A 22,285-nucleotide genomic window follows, 5' to 3' on the forward strand; every position below is an offset into this window, starting at 1 on the left:
CTGTCCTTGGGGGTCCATAATTTGCTGGAACAGCTCACAGAACTCAGGAAAACAGTTCACTTACTGGATCACTGGTTTATGATAAAGGATTCAACTCAGGGACAGCCAGATGGAAGGGATGCAAAGGGCAGGAGGTGGGGAGAGGGGTGTGGAGCTGCCACGCTCTCTCCAGGGATGCCACCCTCCCGCCATCTCCCCGTGTTCACCAGCCCAGAAACTCTCAAAAGCTCTGAGTGAAGCTCATTACTTAGGCATGACTGCTTAAATCATTGGCCTTGGTGGGGGGTGCCTGGGTGGCACAATCAGTTAAGCATCCGACTCTTGGTTCTGGCTCAGGTGTGATCTCAGGGTCCTGAGATGGAGCCCGTCATTGGGCTCCTTGCTCAGCTTGGAGTCTGATTAAGATTCTCTCTTCCTCTGCCCCCACCCCCCTGCTCATGAGCTCTCTCTCTCTCTGTCTCTAAAATAAATAAACAAATCTTTTAAAGATTTTTTAAAAAAATCTATATATTTGACAGAAATAGACAGCCAGCGAGAGAGGGAACACAAGCAGGGGGAGTGGGAGAGGAAGAAGCAGGCTCCCAGTGGAGGAGCCTGATATGGGGCTCTATCCCAGGACTCCAGGATCACGCCCTGAGCCGAAGGCAGACGCCTAACGACTGCGCTACCCAGGCGCCCCTAAACAAATCTTTGAATCGTTGGCCTTTGGGGATAAACTCAACTTCTAGCCTCTCTTCCCTTCTGGGAGGTCAGTGGGGGCAAGGCTGAAAGTTCTCGGAGGTCAGTTCTCTGGCAAATCGCCCCCATCCTAGGGGCTTTCTGAAAGTCCCTGAATTAACCCAAAGGCAGGTGGGGTTGAAAGGGGGGCTTGTTTTGAAGAGCCAAAGACGTTCCTTCCACTTCATCACTCTTATACCACTTAAGGAAATCCAGGGGTTTTAGGGACTCTGTGTCAGGAAGTGGGACAAAGACCAAACATATGTTTCTCACTCTAAATCACAAAGTCACGGGCAGCTATTGAAAGGTTTTTGGCAAGAGTCGGAAACGATCGGTTTTACCGATGTGTAAAGTGTCCTTGATGGCACCCTGGGGATGGACTGCAGAGGACCCAGAAGACCATGAGGAATCAGTATCAATGATGAAGCTATTCTCTCTGAGCTTCAACCCCCGCCCCCTTCCTCTGCTCTGCATTGTGATGTGGGGCTGGGAAACCACAGTTCTGCTTTGCCAGATGGTTCTCTGTGAGATCCTGGCAATAGCGTTTGCTAGACTGCAGAAGTCAGGCGATTAACTCGTTCCGCTTGGCCCAGGACTTTTCCCAGCTTTAGCACTCAAAGTTCTGCCTCCGGGGAACCCCTTCCCCCGGATGGTTGGACACCCTATACGCAGAAGGAACTTGCCTGCTGTTTCCGAGCGCGTTCCCCCAGCCATGCTTCTTCCTGTGCCAGCACCCCCAAGCCAGTCTCTAGTTCGCTAGCACGTGCAAGATCAGGTTTATCGCAAACAGCAGCACCAGCCGGCGGGTGCCCTCTCTTTAGCGTCTCTAGGGGGCGCTAGCTGCTTCCTGCCGCTGCTACTTCTATGGTGTCCCGGGGCTGGGGCTCTCAGAGCGTGGTCCCCTGACCAGCAAGCAGGGTCAGCAGGCCCCAGGGAACTTGTGAGACATGCAGTTTCAGGCCCACCCCACCAGACCCATCAGAGACTCGGACTCAGGCCCAGCAGTCTGTGTTTTAACAACCAGGTCTTCCAGGCTATTCGGCTGAAGTTTAAGAACCTCCGTCTCAGAGTCCTCTTTTGTACCCTCAGTGGCCTAGATAACAGCTTTATACCAAGTTGGCAATTCCTTAGTTATATTCCATGTGTTAAAGTCTCTCTGTTAAGGGACGCCTGGGTGGCTCAGTTGGTTAAGCGGTTGCCTTTGGCTCAGGTCATGATCTCGGGGTCCTGGGATGGAGCCCCGGATCAGGCTCCTGCTCAGAGAGGAGTCTGCTTCTCCCTCTCCCCGCCCCTGCTCAGCGGAGAGTGGGGTTCTTCCTCTGCCCCTCCCCTGCTTGTGCTCTCTCTCTCTGTGTCTCTTTCAAATAAATAAAATCTTAAGGGGCGCCTGGGTGGCACAGCAGTTAAACGTCTGCCTTCGGCTCAGGGCGTGATCCCGGCGTTAGGGGATCGAGCCCCACATTAGGCTCCTCTGCTATAAGCCTGCTTCTTCCTCTCCCACTCCTCCTGCTTGTGGTCCCCCTCTCGCTGGCTGTCTCTATCTCTGTCGAATAAATAAATTAAAAAATCTTTAAAAAAAAATAAATAAAATCTGAAAAAAAAAAGTAATCTCTACACCCAACATGGGGCTTGAACTCAAAACCCCGAAATCAAGAGTCACGTGCTCCACTGACTGAGCCAGCGAGGTGCCGCTCAGTGTAGTTTTTAATTTGTGGTTTTAAAAAATTATTAGTGAGGTGGACCATATTTTTATAACCATAAAGGGCATTGGCATTTCCTTATATGGTGAGCTTTCTGTTCATATATCCTTCCCACTTTCAAAACGTTTCTTGGTCTTTTCCCCCTCATTAAAAAAAAAAATTATTTATTTATTTATTTGAGAGAGAGAGAGAGAGAGAGTGTGAGAGAGCACGACTGGGGGTGGGGAGAGGCAGAAGCAGGCTCCTCGCTGAGCAGGGAGACTGACGCCGGGCTTGATCCCTGGACCCAGGGATCATGACCTGAGATGAAGGCAGACACTTAAAGGACTGAGCCACCCAGGAGCCCCACCCCTCAATTTTTAGATGCTTTTTTTGTACTTTAGGGATATGAACCCTTTGTGATACAAGTTGTAAATATTTTTCTCATTTTGTCATCTGTACTTTTTAGTTTGCGTAGGGTGGGTTTAAGTTTTGAAGTTGCCAAATGTTTTCATTTTTGTTCGGTCATTTAACAAGATTCTCTTTTCTTCTTTTGACAAATTTTTGGAAATTCTGATGAATAGTTTGGACATTTTCCCCAGCTCCTGCGGCGTTGGGAGGCTCAGCAGTGTTTTATTATTTGAGGGTTATATTTTTTCACTTAGATCTTTGATACACTAGTATACATTATACATTATAGTATCATATGTATTTACATAAGCAATTGGTTCTATTTCTGGATTTTATAATTTTTTCCCTTGATCTGTATGCTTATTCATGTACCAATAACACATTGTTTTATATCGGTTTTATTTTTTTATTTTTTTTTAATTTTTTAAATTTATTCAACAGAGATAGAGACAGCCAGCGAGAGAGGGAACACAAGCAGGGGGAGTGGGAGAGGAAGAAGCAGGCTCATAGCGGAGGAGCCTGATGTGGGGCTCGATCCCATAACGCCGGGATCACGCCCTGAGCCAAAGACAGACGCTTAACCGCTGTGCCACCCAGGCGCCCCTTATATCGGTTTTAGTATCTGGTAGAGCTACTCCCTGGGTTTTTCCTTCTCCTCCTTCTTCTTTTTCAGTTTCCCCCCCATCTTTGCGTGTTGTACTTCCAAATGAACCCATAATCAAGTTGTTTGGGTCTAGGAAGAAACCTCGATGATATTTTTATTAGGATTGTGGTACATTTGTAAATTAACTCGGGGGCGATTGACCTGTATGGAATGTTGGCGGAGGATCGGTTTCCATCCTCAGAGTCCCGGCGCCATCTGGTGGCCACTGCGCACAACAGCAATATTGTCTTTTAAAAAGCCACTCAAAGCAATAAACATTTATTATCTCACGCACTTTCTGTGAATCAGGTACCGGGGAGGCTTCGATGAGTGGTTCTGGCTTAGAGCCCTGGCAGTGAAGACATTTTCCAGGGCTGCAGTCATTAGAAGGCTTGACCGGGCCTAGGGGATCCCCTTCTAAGATGGCGCAGCCACACTCGCGGAAGACAGTGGCCTTCTCCGTAGCATGCATCTGGCCTCCCCCAAAGCAGGTGGACCCAGAGAGACTGAGGCAGAAGCTACAATACTAGATAATTTTAGATTTTGAAGAAAGTTGAGATCGTACAGGGAGTTCCTCACCTGACGTTAACATTATAGTACAATGATCAAAACCAGGCCATGAGCACCAGGCACCATATTATTAACTAAACTACCCCCCGATTTGAGTTTTAACAATCTTTCTACTGATGTCCTTTTTCTGCTCCAGGATCAAACCCAGGATTCCACACTGCATTTATTTGTCACGTCTCCTTGGCCTCCTATAGTCTGTCACCATTCCTCTGTATTTCCTGGCCTTTCATGACCTTGACACTTTTGAAGAGTACAGCTGTTTTGCAGAATGTCCCTCAAGTTGGGTTTGTCCACTGTTTTTCATGGTTGAACTGAATTATGCATTTTTGCCAAGAATACCACAGGAATGATGTTGTGTCCTTCTCAGTGCGTTATGTCCGGGGCTTCCTGATGTCCATGTGTCCTATTACGGGCGATGTTGACCTTGACCACTTGGTTGTAGTGCTGTCTGCTGTACTTGTCCACTATAAAGTTACTGTCTTTCCCTTTGTAATTAATAATTATATTCAGGGAGATACTTTGAGACTATACAAATCCGGTTCCCTCAAACTTTTGCCTACTAATGTTAGCATGCACCAGTGCATCTTGTCTGCAACAGTTATTACTGGGTTATAGAGAGATGAGATTTTTCTGTCTGATAGAGATTTTTCATGTCATTTTTTTCCTTCTACGTTTACGACTTCGAATTCTGTTGAGAGTAAGAGCTGTCCCTTCTCCCCATTTACCTGTTTACTGGACCCTTTCCTTAGATCAGTATGGACTCACAGATACTTGTTTTATTCTATGAATTACAACCAGATATTGACTTTTGACTTTTTGACGGTTGCCTGGATATGAAATGTCATGCTATTGTGGTTTTAGTCAGAATCTTTCTTTTCTCTTCTTTCTTTTTAAAAGATTTTTAAAAATTTATTCATTTGAGAGAGAGCGACAGAGCATGAATGAGTGCAGGGGCAGAGGGAGAGGAAGAAGCAGATTCCCCACTGAGCAGGGAGCCCAGCGTGGGGCTCAATCCCAGGACCCTGGGATCATGCCCCGAGTCGAAGGCAGACACTCACCTGACTAAGCCACCCAGGTGCCCCTTAGAAACTTTCTAAATACTGAATTCTAATGAGGTCTGACATCGTTGATCTTTCCTGTTGTGGCCTCAATGAAATGCTATTTTTATTTTCCTTTTGTTTCTCTAGGTTAGGATGTCAGATTCACAGTACAGGTACAAATGAGTCGATGTCTTGGGAAGTATGCCTGAAATACTTTAGGGTCTGTATATATGGACTGTATGTGTGTTAAGTGCAACTTCTAAGCTTTTTGTACCATCTGTATGCTGATGAACCCTGTTGCAGTAGAGCCCTTTGGAAGTGGACACTGAGATGCAGTGTGAAGAGCAAGGTATTTATTAGGGATTGACACCCGTGGGAGGGTGCGAGGGGAACCAGTGTTGGGTGGATGGAGAATTTGAACTGTGATCCAGGCCCAAGGTTGGCCTTGACTGACCCCACAAGGAGCTCTGGAGCATGGATTGTCTACCACAGTTGTCCCTTGTTTGACTCAGAGCCTACTGGAGTTGTCCCCTGTGTGGCTCATATTCCTGGGTCTTCTATCCCTGACTCTCTTGGTTATCGATGGGGACAGCCATCTGTGAGCCTTTGGTCAAGGTGGTTCTGTGCACCCAGGGCCCAGCCTGAGGGAGCTGACAGCATTCCCAGCGGCTGAAGCAGCAAGTCTTACCTTAAAGGGGGACCTGGGCAGGGTATCTCTGCCTCCAGCATTTGTCCCAGATTTCTGTCTCAGGTGCAGAACTGTCCCCTGAATTCTGCCCTTGGATGTGCAATGACTCTCACATGGCTGGTGTCCAAGATCAAGTTCCTGATCTTCTCTCCCAAACCTGCTCATCCCGCAGGCTTCCCCATCTCAGTTACCGACAACTCTACCGGTCCTGGTGCTCAGGCCAAAATCTTTGGAATCATCTTTGATAGATTCCCCTCTTCATTCTGTACGTCGCCATCTGATCTGTCAGCAAATCCCATTGACGAAATATCCCAAATGCGAACACCTTGGACCAAGACACACATCATCTCTCCCCTGGGTTTTTGCATTTGCTCCCTAACTGCACTCTGTGCCTCCACCCCTGCCTGGCTAAACTATTCTCTTGTTGGAATGCACACTGGATCATGTCCTTTCTCTGCTTATTACCGTCAGTGGCTTCACTAAGAGCAAAATCGAAATTCCCCTCAAAGGCCTATAAGGCCTGGCAAGATTGCCCCCCTACCACCACCCCCATTCTGGGCCCTGTCAACCCTGACTTCATCTCCTCTTCCCCTCCTTGCTCACTGCACTCTGTCTGAATTTCCTTCCCCCAGGATCCCCATGGCTCCCTGTCTCCCATCCCTCAGGCGTCTGCTCAAAAGTTGCCTTCTGAGTGAGGGTGTCTCTGGCCACGCCGTTTAGCTCCTGCTTTGGTTCCCCTCGTCTTCCTGGCATGTAATCCTCCATTGCAGCTCCTGCTTTGGTTCCCCTCGTCTTCCTGGCATGTAATCCTCCATTGCAGTAATCACCACCTGATGTACTTTACTCATCATGTTGTTTGTTTTCTGTCTCCCCATCAGGCTGCATGAGACACACAGGGGCAGCAAATTTTCTCCCCTGTGTTCTTGCTGAAACCCCAGCATTAGAACAGTGCTTGGACAGAGTAGGGGCTCAATAAATATTTTTATTTTTATTTTTTTTTATTTTTTTAAAGATTTTATTTATTTATTTGACAGAGATAGAGACAGCCAGAGAGAGAGGGAACACAAGCAGGGGGAGTGGGAGAGGAAGAAGCAGGCTCATAGCGGAGGAGCCTGATGTGGGGCTCGATCCCATAACACCGGGATCACGCCCTGAGCCGAAGGCAGACGCTTAACCACTGTGCCACCCAGGCGCCCCTCAATAAATATTTTTAAATGAATGCAGGAGTGAATTTATACAGTGCTTACCACTACCTTAGAGTGAATTTGTTCCTTCTTTAATTTTAATGGTACTATTGGTTATGTGAATGCATTTTAAGGAGGCATTCAAATATTAGAGGAAACATGAAAGTCCCCAACACAAAATCTCCCTTGACATGGGTGGTGGGCATTTTACTTTTTTTTTTTTTTTTGGTCTACCCAGGAGCCAAGCATTTCTTCTTCTTTTGTGAGACTGCTGAGCTCTGTGGGTCTGGGAGGGGAGGCAAATTAGCACAGCCCATTGAAGAGACTATATTGGTTTCCTCTTGCTGCTATAACAAATTGCCACAAACTTAGGGGCTTAAAAAGAACAGGAGTTTATTATTTTATAGTTTTGGAGGTCAGAAGTCTTACTGGGCTGACATAAAGGTGGTGGCAGGATTGATTCCTTCTGGAAGCTCTAGTGGAGAACCCACTTCCTTGTCCTCTGGTTTCCAAAGGCTGCCTCCGTGTCTTGGCTCCTGGCCCCTTCCTCCATTTCCAAAGTCAGCCATGTTGCTTCTTCCTCTCTGACCCCTGCTTCCATCCTTCCATCTTCTCTCTCGAACTCTGATCCTCCTGCCCCCCTAAGGACCCTTGTGATGACATTGGACCACTGGAATAATCCAGAACAATCTCCCCATCTCAAGATCCCTAACTTCATCACATCTGCAATGTCCCTATTGCTGTGTACGGGAACATATTCCCATGTTCTGAGGATTAGGACAAAGACCTCTTTGGGGGCTGTTATTCAGCCTGCCCAGAGGGGTAGGCTCTTTTTTTTTTTAATAACTATTTTTTCTAAAGATCTTCATTCATTTATTTGAGAGAGAGAGAGAGCATGAGCACAAGCAGGGGGAGGGGCAGAGGGAGAGGGAGAAGCAGACTCCCCACTGAGCAGGGAGCCTGACATGGGGCTCGATCCCAGGACCCCGGGATCATTCCCTGAACCTAAGGCAGATGCTTAACCGACTGAGCCACCCAGGTGTCCTGAAAGAGTACTTTGCCTCCATTTTGAACTCAGACTTTCTAGTTGGGTTCTTCTTTCCAGCTCATCTCTTGGCTTAGGCAGAAAACCCTGAGGGCACAGCATCCCCCATGGGAACCACAACTACCCCCTCAAGCAATAAGGACTGTTCTGAGCCAACCAGACCCCACCCATGATTGACCCCAAGACAGTGATCCATTTGCCCATCACTACCCACCTGCATGTACCCACCCAACGTTGCCCCACATTTCCCTTATATAAACCTGGAAGTGTTTCTGGCACTCTAGACATGGTCTTGGAGCCACTAGTCCGCTGTCTTCCCGGCGCTGGACTCACTGAAACAAATCCCTTTGTTTCACTCCCACTCATTTCTCTGCCTTTGGCTTTTGTCAGTGGCGAATGGCGGAACCTGGTCTGTTTGGGACCCCTGGAGCCAGGTCCTCTTGTACCCCTGAGCCCTGGCTATAAAATGGTAACTGAGAAACTGCCGGACTGTTTTCCAAAGTGGCTGCACCATTTTACATTCCCACCAGCATTGTATGAGGGTTCTGATTTCTCCACATCTTTGCCAATTATTATTACCTATTCTTTTGATTACAGTGATTCTCATGGCTATAAAGTGGTATCAACCTGTGGTTTTGATTTGCATTTCCCTGATGGCTAAGGATATTGAGTAATCTCGTACTTGAAACATTTCTCAGTTTTGACTTCTAATATAGGTAAATGTTGATAGAACTCCCATAAATATGAGCTCACTGGGGTCCTCAACAATTTTTAAGAATAAAAAGATAGCCTAGTACCAAAATGTTTGAAAACCATGGGACTGAAGTTGGGGGGCAGGATTTACAGATCGTTTGGGTCCTACCCATGGTGTATCAGTCAGATACCCGCAAACGATCCACCCACAAATTCAGTGGCTTCAGCAAACATTTGGTGGCCCTGCATCAGGCCCCACAGTGACTGGGCTGTTCAGGCTATAAATAGTGGTGCCTGCCCTTTATATGGCCTGTTTATAAGTGGGAGAACCAAATAAACCCCTTATTGTTTAAACCATCTGATTCGGGTTATTCCTCTTGTTTGCACCCTAATTGTATTCTATAAAGAAGCTCTAACAACTCTAAGAGGCAAGCGCTATGATCTTTTTCTACAAGAGAACGCTGGTGTTGAGAGATGGAAAGTCACTGTCTAGGGACACCAGGTAGCAGATACACAAGATTCTTTTCTTGCCCCAAATCATCTGCAGCTGGGAAAGGGTCAGAAACAAAAGAAAGACGAAGCCTCCTAGACACACACCTCCCTTCGCCTGGGCTCTGAGTTTGAGAGGGGGTAAGCCCAAGCTCAAAGTCACCAGCAAGGAATGCTTACACTCAGGGCTGCTGCTTTCCAATCTGGGGCTCTGGTCTTGGGGAGAATCCCCCATGTGGGGTGTCTGTCCCCATCCTTCTACCAGGCTGGAGTTACGCAGTTAGTGTTCCGCTGCCATGCTGGGGGGCCCAACGTACCTTGCTCAGCCCCAGGCTCCTCACGGGGACTGAGGTGGCAGTGGAGGAATGCCTGGTCTGGGTCTGGACCTCTCTGAACAATGTGTGTCTAGAGGCCACTTCCAACCTGTTTAACAGAGGAAACCATCATGCAGTAGGGCATGGACTTGCCCAAGATCATTGAGGTAATTTTTTTGGAGCCAAGGTTGGAACCTATATCCTCCTGCTATCAAGTCCTTGGTTTTCTACACTCAATTGACTTTATTTATTTTATTCTTAAAAAATATTTATTTATTTATTTTAGAGAGAGAGAGAGGGAGGGAGGGGGAGAGGCAGAGGGAGAGAGAATCTTCAAGAAGACTCCCTGCTGAGCATAGAGCCCGACTTGGGGCTCGAGCCCACAACCCTGATATCATGACCCATTCAGTTGGCTTTAAAGACAGAGGACAGGTAGCCTTTTCTTTCTCTCATCTCCTAAAGGGCTGTGGGTGTGCATGGTACAAAAGAACAGAGAGAGAAGTACTAATAATAGCAACATTTATATAGGACTTACTGAGTGCCAGGCATTGCTTTAAGCACCTTACCTTCTCTACGTTAACTAGTTCAACCCTAGTGAGGTGGTGGTTGTTATTACCCTCATCCCCATTTGACAGATGAGAAAACCGAGGCACAGAGAGATTATGTCATTTGCCTAGTGCCACGAAACTAGTGAGGGGTTGGGTTAGGATTTGAGTCCAAGATGTCTGATTTCAAATTCCATGAGTCAAACCCCATTCTCAGGAAATACCAGTAATTTGGCAGTTTGTAGACCCTGACCTCCATAGTACTGTTTCTTATCTCCTCTATTAAACCAGAGATCTGCAACTTCTGCTGTCATCACCGTGCCACGTCTGGAATGCTTGTGGCTGCTGTCTGTCGTTGAACTCCTACTATGTGTTAGGTGATTTCTGTATAGTCTTTCTATCTTTTTAAAGATTTTTTATTTTTAAGTAATCTCTACACCTGACTGGGGCTCAAACTCACAACCCTAAGATCAAGAGTCACACGCTCCGCCGACCAAGCCAGCCAGATGCCTCTAATCTTTCGATTTTTATAAACACTTGAAAAGAAGGCATTTTAGGGGCGCCTGGGTGGCTCAGTCAGTCGAGCGTCCAACTCTTGATTTCAGCTCAGGTCGTGATCTCAGGGTCGTGAGATGGAGCTCCAAGTCAGGCTCCATGCACAATGGGGAGTCTGCTTGAGGTTTTCTCTCTCTTTCTCTCCCTCTGCCCCTCTCACTCTCTCAAATAAATAAATTTTTAAAAAAAAGAAAAGAAGGCATTTTATCCCCCATTTTATTTTATTTTTAAAGATTTTATTTATTTGACAGAGACAGCCAGCAACACAAGCAGGGGGAGTGGGAGAGGAAGAAGCAGGCTCCCAGCAGAGGAGCCTGATGTGGGGCTCGATCCCAGAACGCCGGGATCACGCCCTGAGCCAAAGGCAGACGCTTAACCGCTGTGCCACCCAGGCGCCCCAAAATTCACCATTTTAAAGTGTGCAGTTCAGTGGTTTTTAGAATGTTCACAGAACTGGGCAACCACCACCACTATATGGTTCTAGAACACTTGCACCACCTCTGAAAGAAATCCCAGATTCATTTGCAGTCACTTCCCATTGCCTTCTCTCCCAGCCGCTGGCACCACTCATCTACTTTCTGTCTCTATTGATTTGCCTGTTCTGGACATTTCGTACAAGTGGGATCATTTGTGTCTGGCTTCTCTCACGTAGCATAATTTGTTCAAGGTTCATCGACGTGGCAGTGTTTATCAGTACTTCATTCCTTCCTACAGCTGAATAATATCCCATTGTATGGATACAGTATGATTTGTTTATCAGTTATCCCTTGATGGACATTTGAGTTGCTGCCGCCTTTTGGTTATTGTGAATAATATAAATGCTCTTATGAACATTTGTGTGGAAATTTTTGCACGAACACGTGTTTTCAGTTCTCGTGGATATATACTGAGGAGTTGAATTGCTGGGTCATATGGTCACTCTATGTTTGACTTTTTGAGTAACTGACAAACTTTCCAAAGTGGTTGTGCCGCTTTACATTCCAGCAATGTATGTTGGTTCCAGTTTCTCTACATCCTTGCCAACACCTGCTATTTTTTGTTGACCTCCCGAGTGGGTGTGAGGTGGGTATATCACTGTGGTTTTGATTTGCATTTCCCTGAAGGCTAATGATATTGAGCAGCTTACATGTGCTCATGGCCCACTTCCATATTGGAGAAATGTCTAATTGAATCCTTTGCTGGTTTTAAATTGGGTTATCTTTTTGTCATTAGTCTGTGAGGGCTCTGTATTGGGGATACTAGACCCTCATCAGATGTGTGATTTGCAAATATTTTTCCTATTCTGTGGGTTATCTCTTCAGTATCTTGATTGTGTCCTTTGAAGCACAGAAGTTTTTAAAGACTTTATGTATTAATTTTAGAGAAAGAGAGCGTGAGAGTGGGGGGAAGAGCATAAGGAGAGGGAGAGGGAGGGAGAAAGAAGCTCAAGCAGACTCCATGCTGAGCACAGAGCCTGACGGTGGGCTCGACCCCATGACCCTGAGATCATGACCTGAGGCAAAGGCAGATGCTTAACTGACTAAGCCACCCAGGCGCCCCTAAAACACAAAAGTTTTTAAACTTTGATGAAGTCCAATGAGTCTATTTCTCTTTGTTTGCTTATGATTTAGGTGAAACTTTTGCCTAACCCAGGCTCATGAAGATTGTACCTGTGTTTTCTTTTAAGTTTAATAGTTTGGCCCTTTCATTTAGGTCTATGATCCATTTTGAGTTAGTATTTATATGGTGTGAGATAGGGATCCATTTTCATTCTTTTGTGTGTGGAGACCCAGTTGTCCCAGAACTTTTTTTTTTTTAAGATTTTATTTATTCACTTGAAAGACAGAGAGAGAGAGATAGCATGGGGGGGGGAGAGGCAGAGAGAGAGAGAAGCAAACTCCCTGCTGAGCAGGGAGCTTGATGCAGGGCTCAATCCCAGGACCCTGGGATCATGACCGGAGCTGAAGGCAGATGCCCAATCGACTGAGCCACCCAGGTGCTTCCCCCCACCAGAACTATTTGTTGAAAAAGGTTTATCCTTTCCCCACTGAGTTGTTTTGTATCCTTGTCAAAAATAAATTGACCATAGATGTATGGGTTTATTTCTGGACTCTAATTCTATTGCATTTATCTGTGTCTATCCTTATGCCAAAATCAACCAGTCTTAGTTATTATAGCTTCATACTCAAGTGGAATTATAAAGTGTAAGCTCCCCAGTATTGTTCTTCTTTTTCAAGGTTATTTTAGCTATACTGGATCCCTTGCATTTCCTTATGAATTTTTGGATAAGCCAGAATTTGGGTAGTATCGATAGATTTGGGTTGTATTGCCATTAAACATTAAGAGTCCTGATTCATGAACATGGGATGCCTATCCATTTATTTAATTCCCTTCAATGATGTTTTGTAGTTTTCAGTATAAAAGTCATACACTTCTTTTGTTAAATCTACACCTATCTATTTGTATCTTTTTGATACTATTATAAGTGGGATTGTTTTCTTAATTTCCTTTTTGGATTGTTCGTTGCAAGTGTATAGAAATAAACTGATTTTTGCATATTGATCTTGTATCCTATACCTTTCCTGCACTGAGTTATTAGTTCTAATAGGTTTTTGTGGATTCCTTAAGATTTTCCTTTTTTAAAAAAATATTTTATTTATTTATTTGACAGAGAGAGAGACAGCCAGTGAGAGAGGAATACAAGCGGGGGGAGGTGGGAGAGGAAGAAGCAGGCTCCCCAAGGAGGAGCCTGATGTGGGGCTTGATCCCAGAACACCGGGATCATACCCTTAGCCGAAGGCAGACATTTAACGACTGAGCCACCCAGGCACCCCTCTTAAGATTTTCCATATATAAGATCATGTTATCTTCAAATAGAAAGTTTTACTTCTTTCTTTTCAATCTGATGCCTTTTATTTCTCTTTATTACCTAATTTCACTTGCTTGAACCTCCACTACGGTTGACTACAAGTGGTGAGATAAAATATTGTTATTTTGGTCCTTGTCCTGATCTTACTGAGAGAGCTTTTTAGTCTTTACTGTCAAGTATGATATTATTGTGGTTTTTAAAAAAATCTTTTTCTGTATCTATTGAGATGATCGTGTGGTTTTAATTTCCTTGTTTCTTTTCATACGTATTTTTAAATATTTTCCTAGCATTTGCCTCAGGCCATACTTTCTTATTTCTTTGCATGTTTCATAACATTTTTTTTGTTGGAAACTGGGCATTTTGACTTTTATAATGGGCAACTCTGGAAATCATATGCTCCCCTCTTCCCAAGGTTTGTTTTTGTTGCTGTTTGTTCTAGTGATTATTTTAGTGATTTTCTAACTTTTCCAAACTAATTCTGCAAAGTCTGTGTCCTTTCTTGTGTGTGGATACTGAGATCTCTGCTCAGTTATCTTATGGATCAGTTAGTGATAGGACAGAGATTTCTTGAGATACCTGGAGCCAGTTTCCCAGTTTTTGCTGAGGGACCTGTGTGTACGTTGAGACATGCTTTCAACACTTAGCCTGGCAGTTTAAAACTCTGCCTTTGCCTTCACTTTCTGCTTGTGCAGAGCCTCAAGGTCAGCACAGTGTGCAAACATGGACTTTCTCAGGTCTTTCCCTGGCATGCACACAACCTTGGGCATATTCATAGCTCTATACATGTGTACAGCTTTCTAGATTCTCAGCCTATATCATAGATTTTCAAAGCCCTTATAGACATCTCATTCTCCAGCTCATCCTTTTAAGCCTTTTGGTTAGTATATTGTTTGTCTGTACTGTTATCCCCCACTTCAGGCAGCCATGGGGTTGAACAACTGCCTGTAACTATTTTGACAGATGCCACCATCTGTGAGAAGGCTTTTTATACTGGGAAAAGCTCTAAGGTCAAATACAGACAGACTTGCAAATGGGGTCTTCCAAAGATCCACAGGTCAAATAATGACAACTCTTTGTGAATGTGGCTTTGAGAGAGCTCCGGCCCTGTTGTACTCCATCTGGTGACTGCAAGCCTGCTGATTTTCATCTTGAATGAGGGCTGTTATCTTTAAAGGCTACTGTGGGGCTGGAGGGCAGGAGAACTGGACAAGGGTAAATTAAAATGCCACAAATCTCACTGTTCTTATTGAGATTCTGCCATTTTTCTTGAATGAATGCGCCTCACATTGCTGCAAGCCCTGATTAATTTCCAGAATCCTGAAAAAGTTATAATCTGGACTTTTTTTTGGCAAGTTTTCTCATTCATGTTATGGAGGGGAAAAAAATTTTGGTGGTCCTTACTCCACCATTCATGCTGACGCCACCCCTGTAATTTTTCTTATGACATAGAAATACTGCTGTGCACCTTTGTTCCTATCCAATGTGATGAAAGTAGATTGAGAGCATTGCATGGTTCCAGAAAAACACTGTGGTAGTCACCTGGACTGTTTGTAACTGGTTTCTCCTCCTTTGCACCCTGTTAAGCATAGCCATGCAACATGCGTTATTAGATGAAATATGAGAAGTGACATTTAATTTGTTCCTTCTCTTTCCCATTGCTGTAGTGATCATGGAAACACATTTTGAGCTTAATCTCTATCAGACCAGCTCCTTTAATGACTGGAATGAGGATAGCCTTTCTGTTGATCCATACTGGACATGTAGTATGAGCAATAAATATACTTGTATTATGTTAAAGCATCACGATTTTGGGGGCCCTCTGTTACTGCAGCATACCTGAGGCTATCCTGAGTAGTATAAATGGTGAGAGCATACTTTTTTGTGAAGAGTATTTCTATGTTCTGTGTGCCTGGTGAGCCTAAGTTAAAAGAATACAAAATAAGATATGATTATGAAATAAACCATAGTAAAAAATGATAGCCAGCAAAATACTTTAAATTCAAGGCGTTAAACAAGGAAGCTATAGAACCTAAATGAAATTAGCTCTATGAAATCATTTCAGAGGACATAAAACAAGGTCTGAACAAATGGAAAGCCAACCATGGGGCATTAGAAATAGAGCCCAGAAAAGATGTGATTTTTATTACATGTAAAGGTAGTATTTGAGTTTGGCAGGAGGAGAATGGTTTATTTAAAAACTGGTGTTGGCATATCTGGAAGAAAATGAAGTATGATCCCCCTATCATGCCAAAAAGAAAACAAATTCCAAATGGATAAAACACTTAAGGATAAAAAATCTACAAAAATCTTAGAAGAAAATCGAACAGACTTTATGTACAATTTGGTAATGGGCAGGATCCTTTAATGAAGATAAGGAATCTCAAGTCCATGTAATAAAATATTAATATGTTTAGCAATATAAAAATCATGTGGTAGGGGAGCCTAAGTGGTTCAGTTAGGTGTCTGGCTCTTGATTTTGGCTCTGGTCATGATCTTGGGGTCGTGAGATCCAGCCCTGCCTCAGGCTCCATGCTAGGCATCTCTCCCTCAGCCCCTCCCCTCAACTTGCTCTCTTTCTCTCTCTCTCTAAAAAAAAAAATCAGGGGCGCCTGGGTGGCTCAGTCGTTAAGCGTCTGCCTTCGGCCCAGGGCGTGATCCTGGCGTTCCAGGATTGAGCCCCACGTCAGGCTCCTCCGCTGGGAGCCTGCTTCTTCCTCTCCCACTCCCCCTGCTTGTGTTCCCTCTCTCACTGGCTGTCTCTCTCTCTCTCTGTCGAATGAATAAATATAACCTTAAAAAAATAAAAAAATAAAAAAATAAAAATAAATTAAAAAATCATATGGCAAATGATGTCATAAACAAGGCAATGGGCAAAATTATAGCACACAAGGCAGATGAAAGATAGTGAGGCAAATAAAAGAATGATAATCAAATAGAAGATTAGGCAAAGGATATAAACAGACAAATTAAAGAATTGAAAATCCAAGAAGCCAATAAACATGAAAAGATGTTTTGCCTTTAGTATCCAGGGAAATGGAACTTAAAGCAACAATGAGACATCATTGTATGACCACTAACTAGCAATAGCAAAAATGACATAAAGCGAATGCTGATGGGAATGCTGGGGAAAAGATCCTTTTACATCTTGCTGGGGGCAATGTGATCCGTTACAGAAATTTTGGAAATCAATCTGGCATTATATATTGAAATAAAAAATACACATACCCGGGGCACCTGGCTGGCTCAGTCGAAGCATGTGACTTTTGATCTTGGGTTCATGAGTTCAAAACTCACGTTGGGTGTAGAGATTACTTAAAAATAAAATCTTAAAGAGAAATACACCGAGGCCCAGGGGTGGCACAGTCAGTTGAGCATCCAGCTCTTGATTTTGGCTCAGGTCATGATCTCAAGGTCATAAGATCAAGCCCCCGTTTGGCACCATGCTCAGTGTGGAGTCGGCTTGGGATCGTCTCTCTTCCTCTCCCCCTCCCCCCACTCATGCTCTCTCTCTCTCTCTCTCTCAAATAAATAAATAAATAAATAAATAAAATTTAAAAATACTCATACACTTCAATCCAGAAATATTCTCCAAGTCTACTCTATGGAAATAAACGTATCACTACATAATGATGTACATGTGAGGTTTTCCTTATATTGGAGTTGGTAAAAGAAGGAAACTTACATCAATCATAATTCCCACTAGGGAATGGTTGGATAAATTGTGGTACATAAAGTTTAGATAGATAAAAGAATGAATTAAAGACAAGCCAAACTTGAGATATAACCGCTAGGTAGAGTTGTGAAGATATCAACATCAAGAGATGGATATATGTGGCACATAAAACAAGGACAAAATGTGTGTGGGGGGGGTGTGTGTGGCAGGTGTGCATAGAGATATCCAAGCACATGGTGGTAGAAAAATCCCAGCATAAGATATAAAGAAGAGGACCTAGAATTATGCCTCTTATTTACACTTGTCACAGGTTATCACAAGTCTCTGAGGTGGAGTTAGGTCTGTTATTAGAAGCTATGGGGGCATCTGTGTGGCTCAGCCGGTTAAGAATCTGATTCTTGGTTTCAGCTCAGGTCGTGATCTCAGAGTTGTGAGATGGAACTCCACATTTGGTTCTGTGCTAAGGTGGGGAGTGAGCTCAAGATTTTCTCTCCCTCTTCCTTTACCCCTCCCTCCACACTCTCAAAGAAATTAATTTTTAAAAAATAAACTATGTATAGTCTTCATATTTACTTATAAATAGGCACAGTAAATTATTTAGTGTTCTCATAAAAATAAAGACTCATGACCAATATATCAGAAAATGTTGCACGATGAAAAAAAAATGTAGCTAAGTAAAAAGGAGTGAAATGTTAAGCTTTTCTGTTTTTTAATAAACTTTTTAATAGAAGCATAACATATAGAAGAATGCAGTCTTGATAAATGCACAGCTTGATGAGTTTCTAAAGCGAGCACACCTAGGTAACCATCACCCTGGCAAGGAACAGAATATTAACAGGATCGTATGAGTCCTCTCAGTGAATCATTGAACCTGGGGGTGGTGATCTTAGGGACCTCTGATACAGCCGGTGTCAGAATTGGGATTTGCTGGACCCCCTGACTCACTGAAATTTGGCAGGAGTGGTTTTGGGAAAAGGAAATGAAGATGAAGGGGTACGTGTAATGAACCTTTGGTGCCTGGGTGACTGTGGAGGCATCCATGGTATGAAACAGTGCTGAGCTATAGTCTCTTAGGAGAGGTAGAAATTAGTGATGGAATATGAACATAATACAGTTAACCCTGGAACAATGGGATTTGAACTGCTTGGGTCCACTTCCATGCAAATTTTTTCTATAAATACAGTACAGTGTTGTAAATGTAGTTTTTCTTCCTTATGATTTTCTTAATACAATTTTCTTTTCTCTCATTTACTTTATTGCATATATTTTATAATTTAGTATACAATACGTAAAACATATAAAATATGTGTTAATGGACTTTATGCTGTCAGTAAGGCTTCTAGTCAACAGTAGGCTATTAGTAGTTAAATTTGGGGGGAGTCAATAGTTATACACAAATTTCAACTGCAGGGGGGTGGTGGGGGTCAGTGCCCCTAACCCCTGCATTCTTCGAGGGTCAACTGTCGATCACCTCCAGGACAGATGGTTCACTGGATATCCAGCTGCTTTTGGCATTACTGGCATAAAGTGAGGGGGAGAAAAATGCAGCCTGAGGGATGCTTCTAGTTTTTGTTTTCTCCTCCAGGAGGAGGGGAAAGGACCCCTAAATCCCCTCTCTCCTTCCCCACTTGCATTCCAGCCAGGATTTCCCCCTGAAAGTTATAATGTTAACCTTATAAATGCTGAATTTACTGCTAGAGGTTTAAGTAAATTTTCAATGGGGATGAAGCGGGGGTGTGTGTGTGGATATTTTAACTGCTTTGTATCTTGTTACTCTTGCATATGGATGTATGGTAAAAATATAAAATGTTAAATGCTTGGAGTGCCTGGGTGGTGAAGTCGGCTAAGTGTTGGACTCTTGATTTTGGCTAGGGTCCTGATCTCAGGGTCATGAGATGGAGCCCCGCGTGGGGCTTTGCCCTGAGCACAAAGTCTGCTTAGGATTCTTTCTCCCTCTTCCCCTCCCCCCCCACAGACAAACCAATCAATTAATCAATCTTTAAAAAATGTTAAATGCTTTTAATTTCCTAAGTGCTGGAGGGATCGTCCTTATAGAAAAAGCTGCAAAGAAAAAGTGTTAGCAGGCCACGATTCCCTTGCTTTTTGCCACTGGTGGGTGGATTAGAATGAAATTTTTTGAGTATTGGAAACAGAACCAATGTCCATAGCTGATGATTTTTTACTATGATTTTTGTCTGTCGGAGCCTCAGAAAAAAGGAGACAGCATAAAAATAGAGGCATTCTCCATTTGGAGATATACTCTTGCAGTTGTAAGGTGCTCATGAGCTCTTGGACCCCTATATCTGACAGTCCTTCGAGGCTGAGGATTTTCTGGCCAGAGGTACACAGTTTGAGTGGATCAATCTGGACTCTAAGTGTGGAAAGATGAAAAGGGCCTTTACTTGTCCCTTGAGCTTAGAACATGGCTGTCTGGCCCTACAATGTCTTTGCTGCTGAAAAAAAAAATTGCTGGCTTTTTAAAGATCCTGGATGAACAGATCTAATTGCCTTGTCCTGACTCTAAGTAAGAACCTAATCTGAGCTGTGATGAACTGGCAGGTATAGGACTCAATAAAGAAAACTAAAACTTTGGGCCTGTCACAGGTGTAGGGCATCCCTTGATAGGGGCCAGACCTGTATGACAATGTTGTGCAGGCTGGCTGGACCATCTGGGTCACTTACAGGTGCCCACAGGAAAGGGCTTATTCTCTGATCCGACTATTTAAAATTGAGCTCCTAGTCAGCTCTGCATTTCTAATGCAGACCAGCTGCCCTCCTAACTTGTGATTCCTGTCCTAACGTTGCGGGTTGGAGGAGGACATCACCAGAACTGTGAACCCTTCCACCCACTCCTGACAGATCAGACTTTTGACTGCTCTCCTGGGGGATGTCTCATTTCTCTTGACTTGTGTTCACCTTTTTGGATTAGTTTCAGTTTGCAGCCATGGAGTGATAGCCTGACTCTACCTCCCTCACCTTTCTCCTGGTACATGTGCCTTCAGAAAGCAGCGCGGTTATTCAACACTGCTATCCCAGAAAGGGATCAATCATTTCTAGACTACGAACTGGATAAGGAATCAGGATGAAAGGGGTAAGAGATTATGTAAGATACTTTGAAATATTTGAAAATTCAGGATTCCATCCTGACCAATTTCTGAACATAATGCGTCTCAAGAAGGAAGCCACTTGAATTTCTTTGTGAATTCTAGTGGTAAACTTTCCCCCCCAGGGTAAACTCTGAGTTCTCAGTCTGTTTCTGAGTCTAGATTGGTTAATAACCCAAGGGAGAAAGTCATTATGGATGCCCAGTGGCAATTTGCCACCCCCCTAGAGAACTTCCAGATCCCCCCCCAGCTGTCCTCAAGGACCTTCCCAAGGGTACTTTGTCTCCTACGTACCTGGATACCATGGGAAATTCAGCCCTGGTTTTCTGGGGGTTGGGATCTAGTTATTTAACCTCCTGCTTGGCCCAGTTTTGTAATTCAACAAATGTCTTAAGTAGGATATCAATTTTTTGAAGCTCCTAAACTCTCCAGTTGACCCCTTCTACCCTCCCACAACTTCCAAAAGCTCTGCGGGTTTCTCTGTGGCTCAACCTGGATACACCATCTTTGGACCATACCCTGAGTTTGCAAACGACTCAGATAGATCTGAGGATCCTCAACATTTGTCTGAAGGATTCTTCCTTCTCTGGGATTTTATCTCCATAATCTTCATTGCTTCCACAGCCCTCCGATTCCCTTGAAATATGGTTGTAGTAATTGATCTGGGTTTTCTAGCTGTTCTGAGCAGAAGCACTGGTTTGCTCCAAACAGCTCCATCCTACCTGGGCATGAAAGTCTTTTTCTGTTTTTCTGTTTAACTCAACTTCATTGCAGTGTAATCCACAGACAGGAAAATGCACCATTATAAGCACATTGACTGTTATAAGGTCAATGAGTTTTGCCAGATGTGTACATCCATGTAACCATCACTATGGTCAAGATAGAAAACATTTCCACCATCCCAAAATGTTCTGTCATGTTCCTTTGTGGTCAATTACACCTCCTTCCCCAGCTACAGGCAACTAGGCAACCACTGACCTGCTTTCCATCACTCTAGATTAGTTTTGACTTTTCTAGAATTTCATATAAATGGAATCATACAATATGTACTCTCTTGCACCTGGCTGATTTGTTCAGCAAAATGTTTTTTTGAGATTTCTTGTAACTGTATCAGTTGTCCATTCTTGAGCATTCCATTCTTGAATTCCATTCAATCATATCATTGTTCGTTGCTGAACGGTTCTATGAATATACCATAATTTGCTTATCTAGTCACTGAGTTGTTTCTGACTTTGGGTGCTATGAACATCATGCATAAGTCTTTGTGTGGATGTATTTTTCATTTCTCTTGGATAAATATGTAGAACTGAAGTTGTGGAGTCCTATGGTAAGTATATTTTGAGTGTATGAAAGTGCTGAACTGTCCTCCAAAGTGGGCATTAACATTTCACATCTGCCAGGAAAACAGGAGCGGTCCAGTGTTTCCTGATCTTCAGTCTTTCTGATTTTACAATTTGAATGCTTGTATAGTGGTATCTTACTGTGGTTTTGTGTTTCCCTGATGTCTGATGATGTTGAACATTCTTTAAAATATTTATTTATTTATTTATTTATTTATTTATTTATTTATTTGAGAGAGAGAGAGAAAGAGCGCGAGCAGGGGGAGGGGCGGAGAGAGGAGCAGACTCTCTGTTAAGCAGGGAGCCTGATGCAGGACTCTATCCCAGGACCCTGGGATCATGACCTGAGCTGAAGGCAGATGCCCAATCGACTGAGCCACCCAGGTGGCCCATGTTGAACATTTTTTCAAGTGCTCATTGACCATTTATATATCTTTGTTGGGAAGTGACTGATCTCACTTGTTTTGAAATGAAGTTGTTTTTATTCTTCTTACAGATTTCAAAAGTTGTTTATATATTCTGGATCCAAGTTAGATATAGTGCTATAAATATTTCCTTCCAGCCCATGGTTTGCCTTTTTATGTTCTTAACTGTAAATTTTGAAGATCAAAAGCTTTTAATTGTGAAGAAGTCCAATTTTTTCTTTTATGGTTTTACTTTTTGTGTTCTATTTAAGAATTCTGCACCTACTTCAGGGAAACAAATATTTTCTTCTGGTGCATTATAGTTTTAACTTTTATATGTAGT

At 43.6% G+C, this 22,285-nt stretch overlaps 1 long non-coding RNA gene across 3 annotated transcripts in view; it reads left to right on the forward strand.

Annotated features, from left to right (window-relative positions):
• LOC117795227 overlaps positions 1–22,285 on the forward strand; it is a 51,323-nt gene that overhangs the window by 21,151 nt on the left and 7,887 nt on the right. For all 3 annotated transcript variants that reach the window (XR_004619117.1, XR_004619118.1, XR_004619116.1), the window contains exon 3: positions 20,024–20,185. This is a non-coding gene — a long non-coding RNA (uncharacterized LOC117795227). The remainder of the gene's footprint in view (positions 1–20,023; positions 20,186–22,285) is intronic.

The sequence above is a fragment of the Ailuropoda melanoleuca genome, chromosome 12, assembly GCF_002007445.2.
Source record: "Ailuropoda melanoleuca isolate Jingjing chromosome 12, ASM200744v2, whole genome shotgun sequence".
Lineage (NCBI taxonomy): Eukaryota > Metazoa > Chordata > Mammalia > Carnivora > Ursidae > Ailuropoda > Ailuropoda melanoleuca.